The following is a 16,937-nucleotide window of genomic DNA, read 5'->3' as shown; positions in this document are numbered from 1 at the left end:
AGATTATTCACCAGTTTAGAACAGGCCTGGGCCTAACCTTTGGACTGCGGAGCAGCCCCTCGGCCTATTATCAGGGGGAGTTTCAACAGCTAAAACAAATTCACCACATCATCACTATACACAAGGAAACACAACAAAATTCGACACAGATGGAGACCATTCAGCCCATCATGTTTGCACCACATCAACACCACACTCATTTATAAACACAAGGATCAAGAGAAGAAAATGCAAAATGTTTTCATGATTTTTAAATAAAATGTTTTTTTTTTGTAGTTTTTGCATTTTTCCCCCCAGTTGGGGGGAGGGGGAGTATGGCCTTAATTAAAAACACACAACTCCCCTTGACAAGACCCCCTACCAACAGCACTCCATACACATGCATACAATCACCCATCAATGCTCAAACTACTTAAAAGTCCTGTCAACATCCCTATACCCATCTATCTCTATAACTTCCAGGTACCAATCCTATTATAATTTAAACTTGTCTACTTTTCCTGCTGCCACCACCTTTCCAGGAAGACCATTTCATGCATTAACTACTCACTGAATAAAAGTCCCCTGCCCGACTAAAGTCTCCTCTTCTTTACTCTCAGGCTATGGCCCCTGGTCCAATCACTGTCTAACTTGCTGAATAATTCATCTGCACTTATTTTATCTATACCTTTCATTATCTTAAACATCTCGATCGTAACCGCCTCCTTTCTTGTGAATAAAGCCCTGTCTCCTTCAGCTGGTCCTCATAGCTGAGTCCAGCTAGGCCTGGAGAATCAATCAAGTAGCGTTGTGCTGAACCCTCTCTCTGGCATCTATGTCCTTCCTGAACTGTGGTGACCAAAACTTCAAACAATATTCTGGATGGGGCCCTCACTAAATTCCTGTACAATGTTAATACCTCCTCTTTTGATATATAATTGATCCCCCTCCGAATACAACCTAAAATCCGATTTGCTCGACCTCTCGTTGCCTGGCACGTGCTGCCTGCTTACATCCCATATCTATAACCACCCCCAGATCCTTCTCCTGTGTGACATGCCCAAAATTACCCCTTGTATCATATGATCTCTATTTTCCTTATTGTTTCCCATCCCCAACACCTTACACTTGCTCAGGTTAAATTATATCTGCTAATATTTTGCCCAATCGATGCAAGTATCAACAAGTCTGAAGACGACGATTGTTCACGAGCGGTATTTGACGATGTAGATTGTTTCAGAAGTCAAGGATGAGACAATGTGATAATGTTTGACCAAGTTATAAAAATGATCAACATGATGTGGTACAAGTGACAGGTTATGAGCTACAAAATGTCGAAAACCCGGTTTCGTTCAACAACTTTCAAAATTTGACCTTTGCATAACCTTTAAAGGTCCCAAAACAATGTTGTGGACATTAAAATAAGGAAACAGGATATGTGCTACAGCTTATTGGAGTTAGTTTGTCGAAGAAGGTCGAAAACACGGTTTGATTCCCACAACTTTGAAAATTTGAGCTTTGTGACCTTTAAAGGTCAAAGGTCAAGGATTATGACCTTTGGTGCAAAACTTCCTCTGGAACATTCCAGGAACAATATAACGTCATATAGGCTAGATGGCATTTCGCACTCTCGGATTATTATCCATACTTTGATGAAATCAGCGTAAAAACAAACTTGAAGGGGGTGCCACGGGCAAGGTGTTTGAGATAGATTAAAATGGTTTCAAGACGTTAGGTGGGGAATGACCTCAAGATTATGCATAAAAAATATTGTCATCCTAGCTCTCAAAGTTTGGGCGGTCGTATGATTTTTATGTCAAAATTCGAAATTTTCTAAGTTCGTGACCTTGTGACCTTGACCTTGGGACGAAAATGAAAAATCCAGCTCCGTGGGGCTATGCAGGTGCCATTGGGCTAACCAAATACGGAAACCCCTGCCAGATTCGACAAACCCCTTAGGAGAAGATGCAAATTGAAATCGGCTACCCCCTAAAAACACAATTCGCAATTTTCTAAGTTCGTGATCTTGTGGCCTTGACCTTGGGACGAAAATGAAAAATCGAGCTCTGTGGGGCTACGCAGGTGCCATTGGGCTAACCAAATAGCGAAACCCCTGCCAGATTCGACAAACTCCTCGGAGAAGAAAATTTTTTATGTAAAAATTCGCAATTTTCTAAGTTCGTGACCTTGTGACCTTGACCTTGGGACGAAAATGAAAAATCGAGCTCTGTGGGACTATGCAGGTGCCATTGGGCTAACCAAATACCGAAACCCCAGCCAGATTCGACAAACCCCCTCGGAGAAGATGCAAATTGAAATCGGCTACCCCCTAAAAACACGTTTTTTGGGCGTGGCTCCGCCCATAATGGGCGCACCACGCCCATTCTCAGGAAAACACAACCAGATCATGATATAAACCTCCCACCAAAATTTTGTCAGGATCGGATCAAAACCCATGGTGCGATGCTCGGGACAGACAGACATACAGACAGACAGACACACAACAATAACGAATATAGTGGTCACTTATTTTTTTCGTGAAAATATTTTTTCGTGAACCAATTATTTTTTTCGTGAAAATATTTTTTTGTGAACCAATACTTTCCTAAATTTGATCACCACCCCCTCTGCAATCCACCTTACCTCCAAGCTTTGTGTCATCTACAAATTTGGAAAGCTTACTCTTTACCCCATTATCCAACTCATTGATGTAAATAATGGATAGTAATGGTCCAAGTACTGATCCCTGAGGTATCCCGCAACTTCCATCCTCCCAGCAAGACATCCTCCCACTCACAGCCACTCCACAAGCCCTCACTTCGGCGAAGAACCTCTGATATGGCACCTTATCAAATGCCTTCTTGAGGTCTAGACATACTTTGTCCACTGCCTTTCCCTCATCCACCCAATCAGACACTGCTTCAGAGAACTCTCAAAGATTTGTTAAACAGGAACTACCTTTGGTAAACCCATGCTGACTACCTTTAATTAGTTTGTATTTATTTAAATGGTTCCTCATCCGGTCCCGAATTAATGTCTCCAACACCTTCCCCACAACTGATGTCAAACTAACAGGTCGATAGTTTCCCAATTCTTCTCTGGATCCTTTCTTAAATAATGGTGTTACATTTGCTACTCTTCAATCCTCCGGTACCTGTCCTGACTCCAGGGAACCATTGAAAATATCTGTTAATATCTCGCTTACCTGCTCATCACCCTCCATCAATACTTCCAGGTGCATATTATCTGGACCCGAAGCTTTATCTATTCTTAGATTTCTGAGCTGTTCCTTTACTTCCTCCACTTCAACCTGGAACTTCTGTAAAAGCCCTTCTTCTCCTCCTTGATAGATACTCTCAGCTATTGGCAATTTTCCTGACTGTTCTTTTGTAAAAGTTGAAGCAAAATACCTGTTTAATAAGCCTGCCATCTCACTTTCATCACTAACCACTCTCCCGGTGCTATTCCTCAATGGGCCCACACTGGTCCTGACCTGTTCTTTTCTCCTGATATACTTAAAGAAAGCCTCACTATTATGTTTAATATTCTTAGCCTGTCCTTCTCATACCCTATTTTGGCTTGTCGAGTTATTTTCTTAACTTGCCTCTGTTTACTCCGATAGTGATATAAATCTCACTCCAGTCCTGTTATTTTAAACCCAATAAATGCCTTCTGCTTCTCCTTGATAGCGTTCCTTATCTCACTGCTCAACCACACTGGTCTCTTTCAACTTCTAGTTTTACACCTCATTGGAATGTACTTACTCTGCACTCTACACATTTGCTCCTGAAAGGTTTCCCATTTCTCTGATGCTGATTGTCCTGTTGTTAGAGTCTCCCAATCTACATCACCCAATTCTCTCCTCATACCCTCAAGGTTTGCCTTCCTGAAATCTAATGAACTTACCCTACTATCCTGAACTCTGACCCTCAACAGAATATTTGCACACAAACTGTTATGGTCACTTGCTCCTAATTGCTCTCCGAACTCCACCTCCTCCTCCAAATTGGGATCGTTACTTAAAAGGAGGGATAACACTGCACTCCCCCTCGTGGGCTTATCTACAAACTGGGTTAAAAAGCAATCTTGGAATAAAACTCGGAAATCCTCATCTGCTCTGCCTTTTGCTATTCCTGGACCCAATCCATCCCTGGCAAGTTAAAATCCCCCATAATCAATACTCTTCCCTTACCACATGCCCTTTTGAATTCTTAATGTACTCCTCCTTCCTCCTCTTTCTTCACACCCATAGCCCGATAAAAGCATCCTACCAGTATCTTTCCGTTTTTACAATGTCTAATCTCTACCCAGACAGAATCCTCAACATTAATTCCCTCCTTAATGTCACCCCTTTCTCTTGATGCAATGCTGTCCTTTACCCAGATTGCTACTCCTCCTCCAATTCTCTCCTTCCAATCACACCGATACACCTTGCAGCCTTCTAATCCTGTCCTCCAGTTACTCTTCTCCTTAAACCATGTCTCACTCACTCCAGGTATATCATACTCCTCACTATCTACTTTGGCTTCAAGCTCTTCCATATTATTATATCAACTCCGAGCATTGATATCGAATAAGTTGTGCTTTTCCCTTCCTGAAATTATATATTTCCTGCCTGGCCTTACTAATCACAATTACATCATCCGTTCCTTCATCAATACCTTCTCCACCCTCCACTGCCCGAAAAAAGCCTGAATTCCTTCCTCAATTCCCACTGCAAACCTTGCTGCCCCTTTTCTATTTGACATACAGCCATCATTCTGGAAACACTACTTTTGTCCCCTCAATGATTTCCACTGCTTAGTAAATGTAAAACCCTCCTCCCTACACCATTCTTCCAGCCATTGGTTGACATCTCTTTGATCATAATTTCGATACCATTTCTTAATCTTGGGAGAATCCTGACAACCCTTTGCTTTCAGCCACTTACCCAATACCCTGTATCTATTTTTCAATACCTCCAAGTAAACCTTCCCTAAATTATTTGCTTCCAGGTGTACTGCAACCAACTTCTTCCTGCCATGACCAGAAACAATTTAGTTTATCCTTCCTTCAATGTCCCGAACTCCTGCTCCTTAAAGGTCCCATGACACTCAAAGGTTTCTGGTTATTTATATATTAACTTGACCTTCCTAGTGAAGAAATCATCCATGTTTCTTTTTGAAGATCAACAATGGGATAATTAGACCAATATTTCGAACAGTTGTAGTGCTTTTCACAACTTGCTATGCCCCGCCCCTAAAAAAGTGGAGTTCAGCGAACCACAGGTCACGTGACCGTTGACGACATCTCCAGAACGCGACTCGTTCAGAGTGGATTGATTAGACGTCGCGCACCGTATAAAGTACGTACAAATGCATTGTGCACATGTGTTTGCTATCTCACTGATCGTCTTAATTCGTGTGATTGTTTCCTGGAAAATAAATTCTGCTTCTGAGCCGTGTATGCACAACAATCACGAGGAAATTATTTATCCCTTTACTACCTTGTGGTAGTCGTGTACAAATCCAATACATGTATGCACAATAAAGGGGGCTATACCATGTCCACAAAATATTAAATGTGACTGTTGAACTTTTCCATTAAAAATGAAACTTACAGGGACAAACAAGTAAAATACTAACCATTAATATTGCATCATTTCAAGGCGCAAGGAGATAATTTTAAAATCAAACAATGTGAAAAACCTGCACCTACATTTTGCAGCTTATTGAATTGTTCGTTGAAACCAGCCTGCTGGGATAGGTACGATTCCACATACATGCAAGCCAGGTGTGGCTGCACTCGACATACATGGGTTTATTCTAAAGTGAAGGTCCTGCTTCCATTGGCTTGCTATTCATTAACATTTAGCCAAAATGCTGTAATAAATGAACAGGGAAAAATATGTTGGCACAACTATGAAAGACAAATTTATCTGTCCTATTACACGGCCTCATAGCTTCGGGACTCTTACGCATTGACTTATACATTGTGTGCATGCTAATACAAGGTACTTGTCAACTCTAGAGTCAAGACTAGTCCGATAAATCCGTCGTCCGTCTGACTAGTCCGATAAATCTGACGTGCTGTGGCTTTCTTTTATTATTCTCTTTTCTTCATTGTTTTCTACTGACGCTACATGACGACAGTAAGAATATAATAAATAAAAATGCAACAGAACCTCAGATTTATCGGACTACTCTAGACAATTGTGTTGCAAGGTGTGTTCTGCACACAAGTTTTCATCGTATCGGACAGCGAGATTGCTTCGTTTTATGCGCGGAGAGATACGGCCGATGACATGGGCTGGCCTTGCTTGTCATTCATTCGCTGCAGAGCAACATGTCCGCTGCGCTGTGCTGGTCACGTCACCTCACTAAAATATTTCTGATATCGAGCAGTATGCAAGTCAAATTTACATTATTGAATTACAAATAGGATTTAGTCTAACCAGTTGTTATTGCCAAGTCTTCCTTCGATGTCCTCGCGATCATCATGAACTCCGGGAAATTAATCTCCATTTTCCTCTGCTTGTCCTGCTTCGGGCTCGAACTGGTAAGGCCGTATTCCAATTCCAACTGCCTGAACTTCACCTCCCGCGACTCCGTTATCCGACAAGTCTCCATCTGATTCAGACCAAAATCCTTCATTTCTCTCCACTCACTGTCGCTACCAGACAAATCAAAGTCCATGTCATCCATTATTCAAAACCAAATGTTTGATTTTTTTAAAGCAGAAATGAACGAAGCGTTTGAGTCGACCAATTGAATGTGGAAACACACAGAAAGCCAATACAATCACGTAGACCACCAACCCGAGTAATTTGCGTGCAGCCTTTGTTGTTCTGGAGATGACGTCATGTGGGTTACGCATCGTTCAGTAGATTTCGGCAGAATTTTTAGGGGCGTTCCCTAAGAGGTTTGTTTTTTTTAATTTTACATTTTACAGAACGAGTATTGTGAAAAAACATTGTCAGATCAGAAATCACGATGAAAAACCCCTTGAGGACATATATATATATATATATATATATATATATATATATATATATATATATATATATATATATATATATATATATATATATATATATATATATATATATGCAATTTCAGTACTTTTGAATGTCATGGGACCTTTAAAAACTGCACAGAATTATATGTCTATGATCCTTCCTGCAGAGTGAAGAATCAAAATATTTAATAATATTGTCAGTCATAAATACTGTCTCCTATCCCTCATTTCTACCAATCTCTATTGCTGCACCCATCACACCGCCGCCACTGCCTGCACCCGCTGCACCACCGCCACTGCCCGCACCCACCACCACTGCCTGCCCCCGCTGCACCACCACCACTGCCTACCGCCATTGCACCGCCGCCACTGCCTGCACCCACTGTCCCACTGCCTGCACCCACTGCATCGCCTGCCCCCCTTCACCGTCACCACTTCCAATATGTCCATATTTTACACCTCCCTCGTGGTGCATTTCCACACATCACATCAGCATTAGTTTGATCCACAAAATTGAACTTCATGCACTTTAATTAGCCAACTGCTCTACAATCTACTATATTTCGAGTATACATGTCCACAATTTAAATGTCATATACTGTAGATACAGACTTCTCCATGAGCTTTAGACACTACGAAGTGGGGGTGCAGGCAATGGGAAAAGGGGGTGGGGTGGGGAGAGAAGCCCAGAAGGATTACATTTAATCCTAGAAGGAGAAGCTGAGAAGGATTACTTGAGTAACCACTTGAGTGTTTAATTTAAATCAGTATAAATCCAAACTGTTCTGTTGATATTGAGGGGCGTCCACTAACGACATCTGTAATTGAAAAAACGAATAAGTGTTTTGGACAGTGAAGAACAAGAAGAATAAGAAGAAGAAGGAGAAGCACTAATTTTGACTGTTTCTGGAAGAGGTTTATTTGTATTTAAATGTCTGGGAATTGTTTTGTATTTATTCATACCGATGTGTTCTTCAATATAACTGTCATCAATCAAAAAGACTTTGGCACTATACAGTGATTAAAGGAAAAATAGAAATAATTTTTTTTTTTTAACAACTTTTTTTTTTCAAAATTTTCAAAAATCATTTGCCTAAAACACTCCCCGGCACTCACCGACGACGAATCTCTGAAAGTTTGATGAAGATCCATTCAAACACCTGAGAAAAATGGCGACACACACACACACACACCTCTCATAGTATAGATTTCTCGCCACTCGTTATCTTTGCTTTTACAATTTGTTCTTCGTACTTCATTCTTTCCTGCATCTTCTGTTTCTGTCCATATTTCCGCATCTTCTGCCCTGATGCACCTTCGCCTTCACGCACCCACATCTGCTAGCTGTGCCACTGGACCATCTACCTCATCTAAATCACCCAGGCGTCCCACCTACAGAAGCGTTAAAGACATGCCACAAGTGACGTCACTGGTACATGAGGAAACACCGGAGCTGCTGCTGTATGAGAAGCTGGAGCGGAGCATGGAGGGTTCCAGTTTCAGCCAGGTCGTGGGAGCCAGAATCAACAAGCAACACTGGCCCCACCAGATTAGTGTGAGGAGTGCAGGGGTCTGTACTGTCCTCATCCATTTCTCTGTCCTCACCTCATCTCACTTGCAATCACTCATCTCTCCTTCCACATCGGATGCATAATGCCGGCCGACCGTACAGCGATAAGTCATGGTTAAGGTTCTGAAGGTGAGTATGTTGCGGAGGGATAGTTTGGAAATGTATACGTGCTATGATTAATTGTTGTACATATATGCCACTTGATTGTTTTCTTTCCTTAAAATTATAAATATTGGCATTTTCATTACTGCCACTAAAAGTCATTTCCTCAAGAAACTGTGTCCAGACTTATTCAGTCTGTTCCGGTGGCATAAGACTGCTGTGGTGTTTGGCCAGTGCTAATTGGTTATCGAAGTTGTATCTAAGAAACGATGACGCAATGTTGGTTCCACTCGGCCGACTAACTAAGGTCAGTTGCGTGACCACCGGCACGGAACCCGCTCGCACTTGGGCTTTTGCGTATGGTTACACGACCGGGCGTGGAATCCCATGGGAAGTTCTGGGGCGACTGACGATCATGGTCTCTCAAAGACAAGCCATTCTCTCGGAGTTATCCAGAGCTGTTCAAGAAAAAAAAAAACATAGATTCTGCTAATTTAAGTAATAAGCAAGAGCAGACTTGGTCTCAGGCAACATTTCACCTGGGAAGCGGGTTAAACATTGCCTGAGACAAGGTCTGACCTTGCTTAGTACTTAAACCAGAAACACTTAAACTTAAAGCAGTACTTAAACTTAGTACTTAGCATTGTCCTTCAGCAGCATTGCACATCATCTCCCCTCACACCCTCGTGGAGGGAGCTGGGGTTATTATTGCCATAGGTAATACCAAAACGTATGTAATATTTGATGGAGATCAGGGTGAAAATTTTAAGTCGTCTCCCGCCCCCCACATCACGGGGGGGGGGGGGGGGTCTTTGTGCCACTCATCTGACCCTGGGTACTCCAATGCATAAACAAAATTTTATGAAGATCGAGCCAGCCCTGTTTTGTTTTATTTTTTCTTTGATTTTCCGATTTACATCCATATAACTACTTTGTTTTAACACAGCATGACACGATAAGATGAGCAGAGTCGCCGTAGCTACATTTTTGGTTGGATGCGACATTCTTATTTTTCAAGATGTATAATCCCAAATACCCCAAAAAGACCACAACCAAACCAAACCTCCTTATCCCTGAATGAGTCTGTACATGATAAGCTTAGTTTAAGGTTCATGAGAGGAATCAATGACCCTCTAGTTACGCGTGCTGGTGGCTTTCTATTTCACCTTAATCCTTTGTTTTCTTGCTCTGCTGACATAACCAAAACTAATTAAACCTGTTCTTTGTGAAATTCATTCGCTATGGATTTTGAGCCACAGAACTGCCCTCCAGCATAACCAAATTCCCTTCAAAACCACGTGCAAGCGCTGACAGCAGCACACGGCCAATTTAATAAATCCTAACCACACTGCGCTGTGTGGAGTCGCCGCTCGGCGTCTTGGGAGTTCATCTCTGGTGGTCTCCATCGCCGTTAGGAAGATCGAGTCCATTACAATATATCTTATCCAAAGACAGAAACTGGAACGAGAGAGAAAGCGACAATGTTCACATAGCCTCTGTGCTGTAATAATTATAGCAGATCGCCCCGAGCCTGGGAGGTCAGGGGTTCAAACCCCGGACAAGGCACACTAAAGACTTCAAAAAAAACAAAAAAATTATTTTAAATAAATTGTTTTTTGAAAGGAAAGCTTCCTTACTTGATGCTCAGCACTTAAAAAGAATAGAGTACAGACAAACAACCATCGGTTGGTAATAGTAGCACAGGCTTCGATGGGCCGAATGGCCTCTTGTGTGGGAACTCCTATTATAATAATGTGAACATCTGAAAATAATAAACTATCTAACCGTGTTAATGATATCGTACCAGCCTGTACACACTTTTGTTCTGGGAAAGTACGGAAGACCAAGTGTAGACATAGACAAAACCAAACTGTCACGCATTCTGAAATATCCATGGGTGGCCACGCCGATGATCACATACGGACATGTGGTCTTGTGGAATCTTCACGAACTGACGGATGAGATGCGTTGAGATGCGTTATCAGGGGATTTCACAACAGATACATCATGCAGACACATCAGTTAACACAGTTCACATCCTGGCATTGATTGTACCCGTACAAGCTCTGGCATTTTCATCGCGCAATCATTTCAAGCATCAAACGGCTTCACCTTCTCAGGGCCTTCTCTGGCAATATTGTCCCCGATGATAAGTGGAGGAATAGCCTGGTGTTGGCTTAGTGTTTAGGGTGGCGGCTTGGGATCCTAGGGTCCTGAGTTCAAGCCCCGTTGTCCGCTGAATTAAAATACACCAGGAGGTTGACTCAGCCTGTCATCCTTCCGAGGTCGGTAAAATGAGCACCAGTGTGGTGGTAAAGGGGACACTGCATCAGCTACATAGCCGCGTCCCAACCAATGATGCAACCAGCAACCACAGGCTGCACTCGATAGAGAGAGAGAGATAGATAGAGATAGATAGAGATAGATAGAGATAGATAGAGATAGATAGAGATAGATAGAGATAGATAGAGATAGATAGAGATAGATAGAGATAGATAGAGATAGATAGAGATAGATAGAGATAGATAGAGATAGATAGAGAGAGATAGAGAGAGATAGAGAGAGATAGAGAGAGATAGAGAGAGATAGAGAGAGATAGAGAGAGATAGAGAGAGATAGAGAGAGATAGAGAGAGATAGAGAGAGATAGAGAGAGATAGAGAGAGATAGAGAGAGATAGAGAGAGATAGAGAGAGATAGAGAGAGATAGAGAGAGATAGAGAGAGATAGAGAGAGATAGAGAGAGATAGAGAGAGATAGAGAGAGATAGAGAGAGATAGAGAGAGATAGAGAGAGATAGAGAGAGATAGAGAGAGATAGAGAGAGATAGAGAGAGATAGAGAGAGATAGAGAGATAGAGAGATAGAGACAGGAGACAGGAGACAGGAGACAGGAGACAGGAGAAAGGAGACAGGAGACAAGAGACAGAGACAAGAGACAGAGACAGAGACAGAGACAGAGACAGAGAGAGAGAGAGAGAGAGAGAGAGAGAGAGAGAGAGAGAGAGAGAGAGAGAGAGAGAGAGAGAATAATCTTGAACATTCCTGGAGCTTTTGGAGTGAAGTTTGTGGAAGGGCAGTTGAAAAGTGTCACCATATTTGCAAATGGAAAAACATGTCCCTCTTCCCTCCCCACATGATTCCAATCAAAATCCTTTACACAACTAACCGGGATTTACAGTCTCCGCGACGGGGAGACATCAATTTGGGGGGGGGGGGGACGCCAGGTCAGTGCCGATAGGAAGGATGGAGCCACGAGAGGGGACTCTCCCAGACCCCCAATCCCCAGCTCACAGTAAAGTGGAAATAAATAATTCCCCCCCCGCCCCCTCCCCGACCTCCAACCCCCAATCTCCAGCTCACAGTAAAGTGGAAATAAATAATTCCCACCCCCTCCCATCCCCGACCCCCAACCCCCAATCTCCAGCTCACAGTAAAGTGGAAATAAATAATTCCCACCCCCTCCCATCCCCGACCCCCAACCCCCAATCTCCAGCTCACAGTAAAGTGGAAATAAATAATTCCCACCCCCCTCCCCGACCCCCAACCTCCAGCTCACAGTAAAGTGGAAATAAATAATTCCCACCCACCCTCCCCAAAAATCTGCGATTTATTTAATTTTTGTCTCTACCCTCCCGAGTTGACTTCCCAATGTACCTGGACACCCTTCCCCCACCCACCCCCACCATTCACTACAACAGGGGAAAATCCTGTAAAGGAGACAAAACTCATCATCTCAAAGTTTAACTGGAACTCCGACATCAGCAGGAACACCCCAATGTGAATGGAATTGAACACAGGCGGACGGAGCACCACCGGGTGTGCGACGAGGTGGGACACCGGGAACAAGGGCGGCACGAGGGGCCGTGACGAAATAGTTCGTCCATCACGGTAAGCTTATGACGTCATATGTTGAGATAGTGGATGCATCATCCAAGAATTAAGAAGTTCGTCATAATTTACTAAACCACAACGTCATTCATCAATCCGAACGTACACTCGTCCTTCATTTACACCTCGTTTACAATTTAAACGTCCATTACTTGTTTACAAAGAGCACATGCAGTAAATAAATGGAGGGAAGAAAGGAAAGATTGCTCCGCGTTGTCACAATGCGCTTCCCCAGCTCCGCAGTCCTGATCTGATCCCAGGTCTCTCACGAAGGTACAAACGAACCAGGTATCAACCACTCACCAGGTAAGTGTGCGAAGAGAATCCAAGAACACAAACGGTTTCAACAAGTGATCGTCTGGTGAAGATTGGCGAACCCATCCACTCCCACTCAAGGCACAAGGGGACACGGGCAGGATTGGGCGGAGCTTGGTCCGGTGGGCGGATCTCGGTACGGTGGGCGGATCTCGGTACGGTGGGCGGAGCTTGGTACGGTGGGAACAAGGGGGCACGGGCAGGATTGGGCGGAGCTTGGTACGGTGGGCGGAGCTTAGTACGGTGGGCGGAGCTTGGTACGGTGGGCGGATCTTGGTACGGTGGGCGGAGCTTGGTACGGTGGGAACAAGGGGGCACGGGCAGGATTGGGCGGAGCTTGGTACGGTGGGCGGAGCTTGGTACGGTGGGAACATGGGGACACGGGCAGGATTGGACGGAGCTTGGTATGGTGGGCGGAGCTTGGTACGGCGCGGAAGGACACGCCAAGGTGAGGCGGTAATGCGAGTGAGCTCAGAAACGGATTCATTGGTGTATAAATATTACACACCACCCGCACAACACCGTCTCCATTCCGCGGTGCACTCTTGGCTTCTGGGGCTGTTAAATAATTATCGATCTATCTATTGATTTATTTAATTGCAACGTGTATATTTTCGATAGTCCATACATTACGATCGACACTGTCACTGTATATTGATGTTTGGGTTTTTTTTTTCAAACTTTTTTTATGTAATGCGATGTATAAAACCGCCTTCATTTATCATATCATATATCATGCGTAAATTTCGACTCCTAATTAATACAATCCCCCACGACCTGTACCTGTTTGCGTTCTCATTCCCCTGCTTTTTATACGATTATTAACCAAAGTCAACTTCTTCTACCTCGTCTTCTTCGTCAAGAAGCGCCCAGGGCTCGAGGGGGTCTTCATCGGGACCTGGTGCACGTGTCCGTCAGTGGGTGGGAGTTTTCATTAAAATCTCTCAAAACGTTTTATTTTTGACATTCTGTGCTCCCAAGGACTCCCAGGCGAGCCGTGCGTCCCTCTCGAGTTGCTCTTTAAAACGTACGTGCGTTAAAACGTGTGGCCACGTGCCCTACGTCCCTCATCGTTACCGTCATGAAGGGTCACGATCCAGCGTCTCCCACACCCACATCCACACCCAGTCCCAACCCACTCCCACACCCACACTCACCCCCACACCCACACGCACTCCCACACCCACTCCCACACTCACCCCCGCTCCCACACCCACTCCCACACCCACTCCCACACTCACCCCCACACCCGCACCCACACTCACCCCCACACGCACTCCCACACCCACACCCAGTCCCACACCCAGTCCCACACCCACTCCCACACTCACCCCCTCACGCACTCCCACATCCACACCCACTCCCACACCCACACGCACTCCCACACCCACACCCAGTCCCACACTCACTCCCACACCCACTCCCACACTCACCCCCACACCCGCACCCACACACCCCCTCACGCACTCCCACACCCACACCCACTCCCACACCCACTCCCACACCCACACCCACACCCACACCCAGTCCCACACCCACTCCCACTCCCCAAATGCTTTTCCCCTTCCCTATTCGTGACGTCATATTGATTTTCTTTCCCATGCCACTGCACGTACTTCAACACAGCAATGAATTTGCTGATTTAGTTTTGTTCGTTTAACTTGTGTATGTTCAATCGATCACGTCATTCCATCAACAAGTTAAACACCAACGTGAGTAAAGTTTGATGAACTTGTATAATAAGGAAAATGAGGTCATGGTGACCTGTACGTTACACCCCCCCCCCACCCCCATTGGAATATGACGTCGCTCGAGTTCACCCTCATTCCTTTCGAGCTGCCATTAGCTTCATCAATATAATCATGCTTGCTCTTTGAAACCTGCTGCCAGGGGTAGGCAGGATGCCGGCGATAACTCGCCTAGTCTGCGTGAAAGTCACGGTACGATACGGATCTTTAACGACCAGTGCTGGACTGCTGGTACACGAGTCCAACGGCTGAACGTCCTTCCGATGGGCAACACACACATTGATGCCTCGTCCTGCCTGTGAAACGTCAGAACGACAGTTTATAGCAGAGTCGAGATTGGAACTCAGGCGAGACAGCTCCAGGGTACCTCGAAACCATCCTGCCAAGCCGGACAGGCATTAAAAACTGGTTGGAATTGGGAAGATCCATATTTATACACATTAAAAAATGAACGCACCACTAGTCCACCACTATATATATATATATACATACATACATACATACATACATACATACATACATACATACATACATACACACACATAATTTTGTTGTTGCGGTTGTGGAAAAGACTCCGGGGAGTTACACCCAACACAAAAAAACCATGACGTTTAGATATTTCCCCAGTGATTGTTCAGTTTGTTTACCCATACCCTCGTATCAAGGACAGGGATATGCGTTGATTGTAGAAACAACCTTCCCCATTGTTCTCTTCCTTAGCCAACCATTCCAAACTCCAACCTCATCCCTTTCCGAATACACCATCCAGTACTCAAACCTCCCTTTCCAACAGCCACAGTTTGTGGGGTTCGGCGGTTCGTGCAGTCTTTGGACAGTCTGTGTAGTTTGTGTCTTGGGGCTGTTCGCCACACGGATGCTGGGGGTGGCAGGTGAACGCTGAGAGACCTGGTCAGGTTGACCGAGTGTTGAGGAGTGCCAAATGAGTGCTGCAAGGTACCAAGCAGCATTGCGGAACGCCAAGTGGCACACGAGGGTGCCAATCAAGCACTCCAAGAGGAATGCTGAGGAATGCCAAGCCACTCACCACACCTTCACCCTATCAGTTCACGTACGGGTGAAGCCAGGGTGGATCCGCCCTATACCCCACCGACTTCTCTCCCCATCTGTCTATCCTAACCCCCCCTTTCTCTTCTAATTTCCTGGAATGTATGAGGCGCCTATGCCTTGTTTTGTGATCAGGTTAGAATTATTGTGTCACCCCACTGGAAGTGGGGTGGATCAGTAAGGATGAAGTGAGGACTGCTATGAAGAAGATGGAAAGTGGAAAGGCGGTTGGCCCAGATGGTATACCAGTGGAGGCATGGAAGTGCTTTGGAGAGATGGCAGTGGGGTTGTCAACCAGATTGTTTAATAAAGTCTTGGAAAGTAAGAAGATGCTGGAGGAGTGGAGATTAAGTGTACTGGTTCTGATTTTCAAGAATAAGGGTGATGTGCAGAGCTGTGGAAATTACAGAGGGATAAAGTTGTTAAGCCACACCATGAAGTTGTTGGAAACAGTAGTGGAAGCTAGGTTGAGAGGAGAGGTGACGATCTGTGAGCAGCAATATGGGTTTATGCCAGGAAAGAGCACCACTGATGCGATGTTTGCTTTGAGAATGTTGATGGAGAAGTATAGGGAAGGCCAGAAGGAGTTACATTGTGTTTTTGTGGATTTAGAGAAAGCTTATGATAGGGTGCCAAGAGAGGAGTTGTGGCATTGTATGAGGAAGTCGGGAGTGGTGGAGAAGTATGTGAGGATCGTTGCAGGATATGTATGAGGACAGTGTGACAGCGGTGAGGTGTGCGGTCGGAATGACGGACCGTTTTAAGGTAAAAATGGGATTGCACCAAGGATCGACTCTGAGCCCTTTCCTGTTTGCAATGGTGATGGACAGGTTGACAGACGAGATCAGACTGGAGTCTCCATGGACCATGATGTTCGCGGATGACATCATGATCTGTAGGGAGAGTAGGGAGCAGGCTGAGGCGAGCCTCGAGAGGTGGAGGTACGCACTGGAGAGAAGGGGAATGATAGTCAGTCGGAGTAAGACGGAGTACATGTGCGTAAATGAGAGGGAGGGTGGTGGTATGGTGCGGTTGCAAGGAGTTGAGGTGGGGAAGGTGGATGGGTTTAAATACTTGGGATCAACTGTCCAAAGTAACGGAGAGTGTTGGAGAGAAGTGAAAAAGAGAGTGCAGGCAGGATGGAGTGGGTGGAGAAGAGTTGCAGGAGTGATTTGTGACAGAAAGGTAGCTGCAAGAGTGAAGGGGAAAGTATATAAGATGGCAGTGAGACCAGCTATGTTGTATGGTTTGGAGGCGGTGGCACTAACAAAAA

General features: G+C 44.7%; 1 protein-coding gene across 3 annotated transcripts in view; it reads right to left on the bottom strand.

The window, feature by feature from the left end:
• Positions 1 to 12,988, bottom strand: part of LOC147023391 (adhesion G protein-coupled receptor L3-like) — an 80,783-nt gene extending 67,795 nt beyond the window's left edge. The window contains exons 1-2 of one of the 3 annotated variants that reach the window (XM_085888769.1): positions 12,840 to 12,937; positions 8,092 to 8,135 (exon numbers count right to left, since the gene is read on the bottom strand). The gene's annotated coding sequence lies outside the window, so the exon portion shown is untranslated. Of the gene's footprint in view, positions 1 to 8,091; positions 8,136 to 12,839 lie in introns of all 3 variants that reach the window. The other 2 variants (XM_085888770.1, XM_085888768.1) reach the window with 2 other exon arrangements.
• Positions 12,989 to 16,937: the final 3,949 nt, after the last annotated feature.

Source organism: Eptatretus burgeri, chromosome 7, assembly GCF_056783735.1.
Source record: "Eptatretus burgeri isolate ZD-2024b chromosome 7, Ebu_testis_v1, whole genome shotgun sequence".
NCBI lineage: Eukaryota > Metazoa > Chordata > Myxini > Myxiniformes > Myxinidae > Eptatretus > Eptatretus burgeri.
This window is presented reverse-complemented; position numbering and strand designations above follow the sequence as displayed.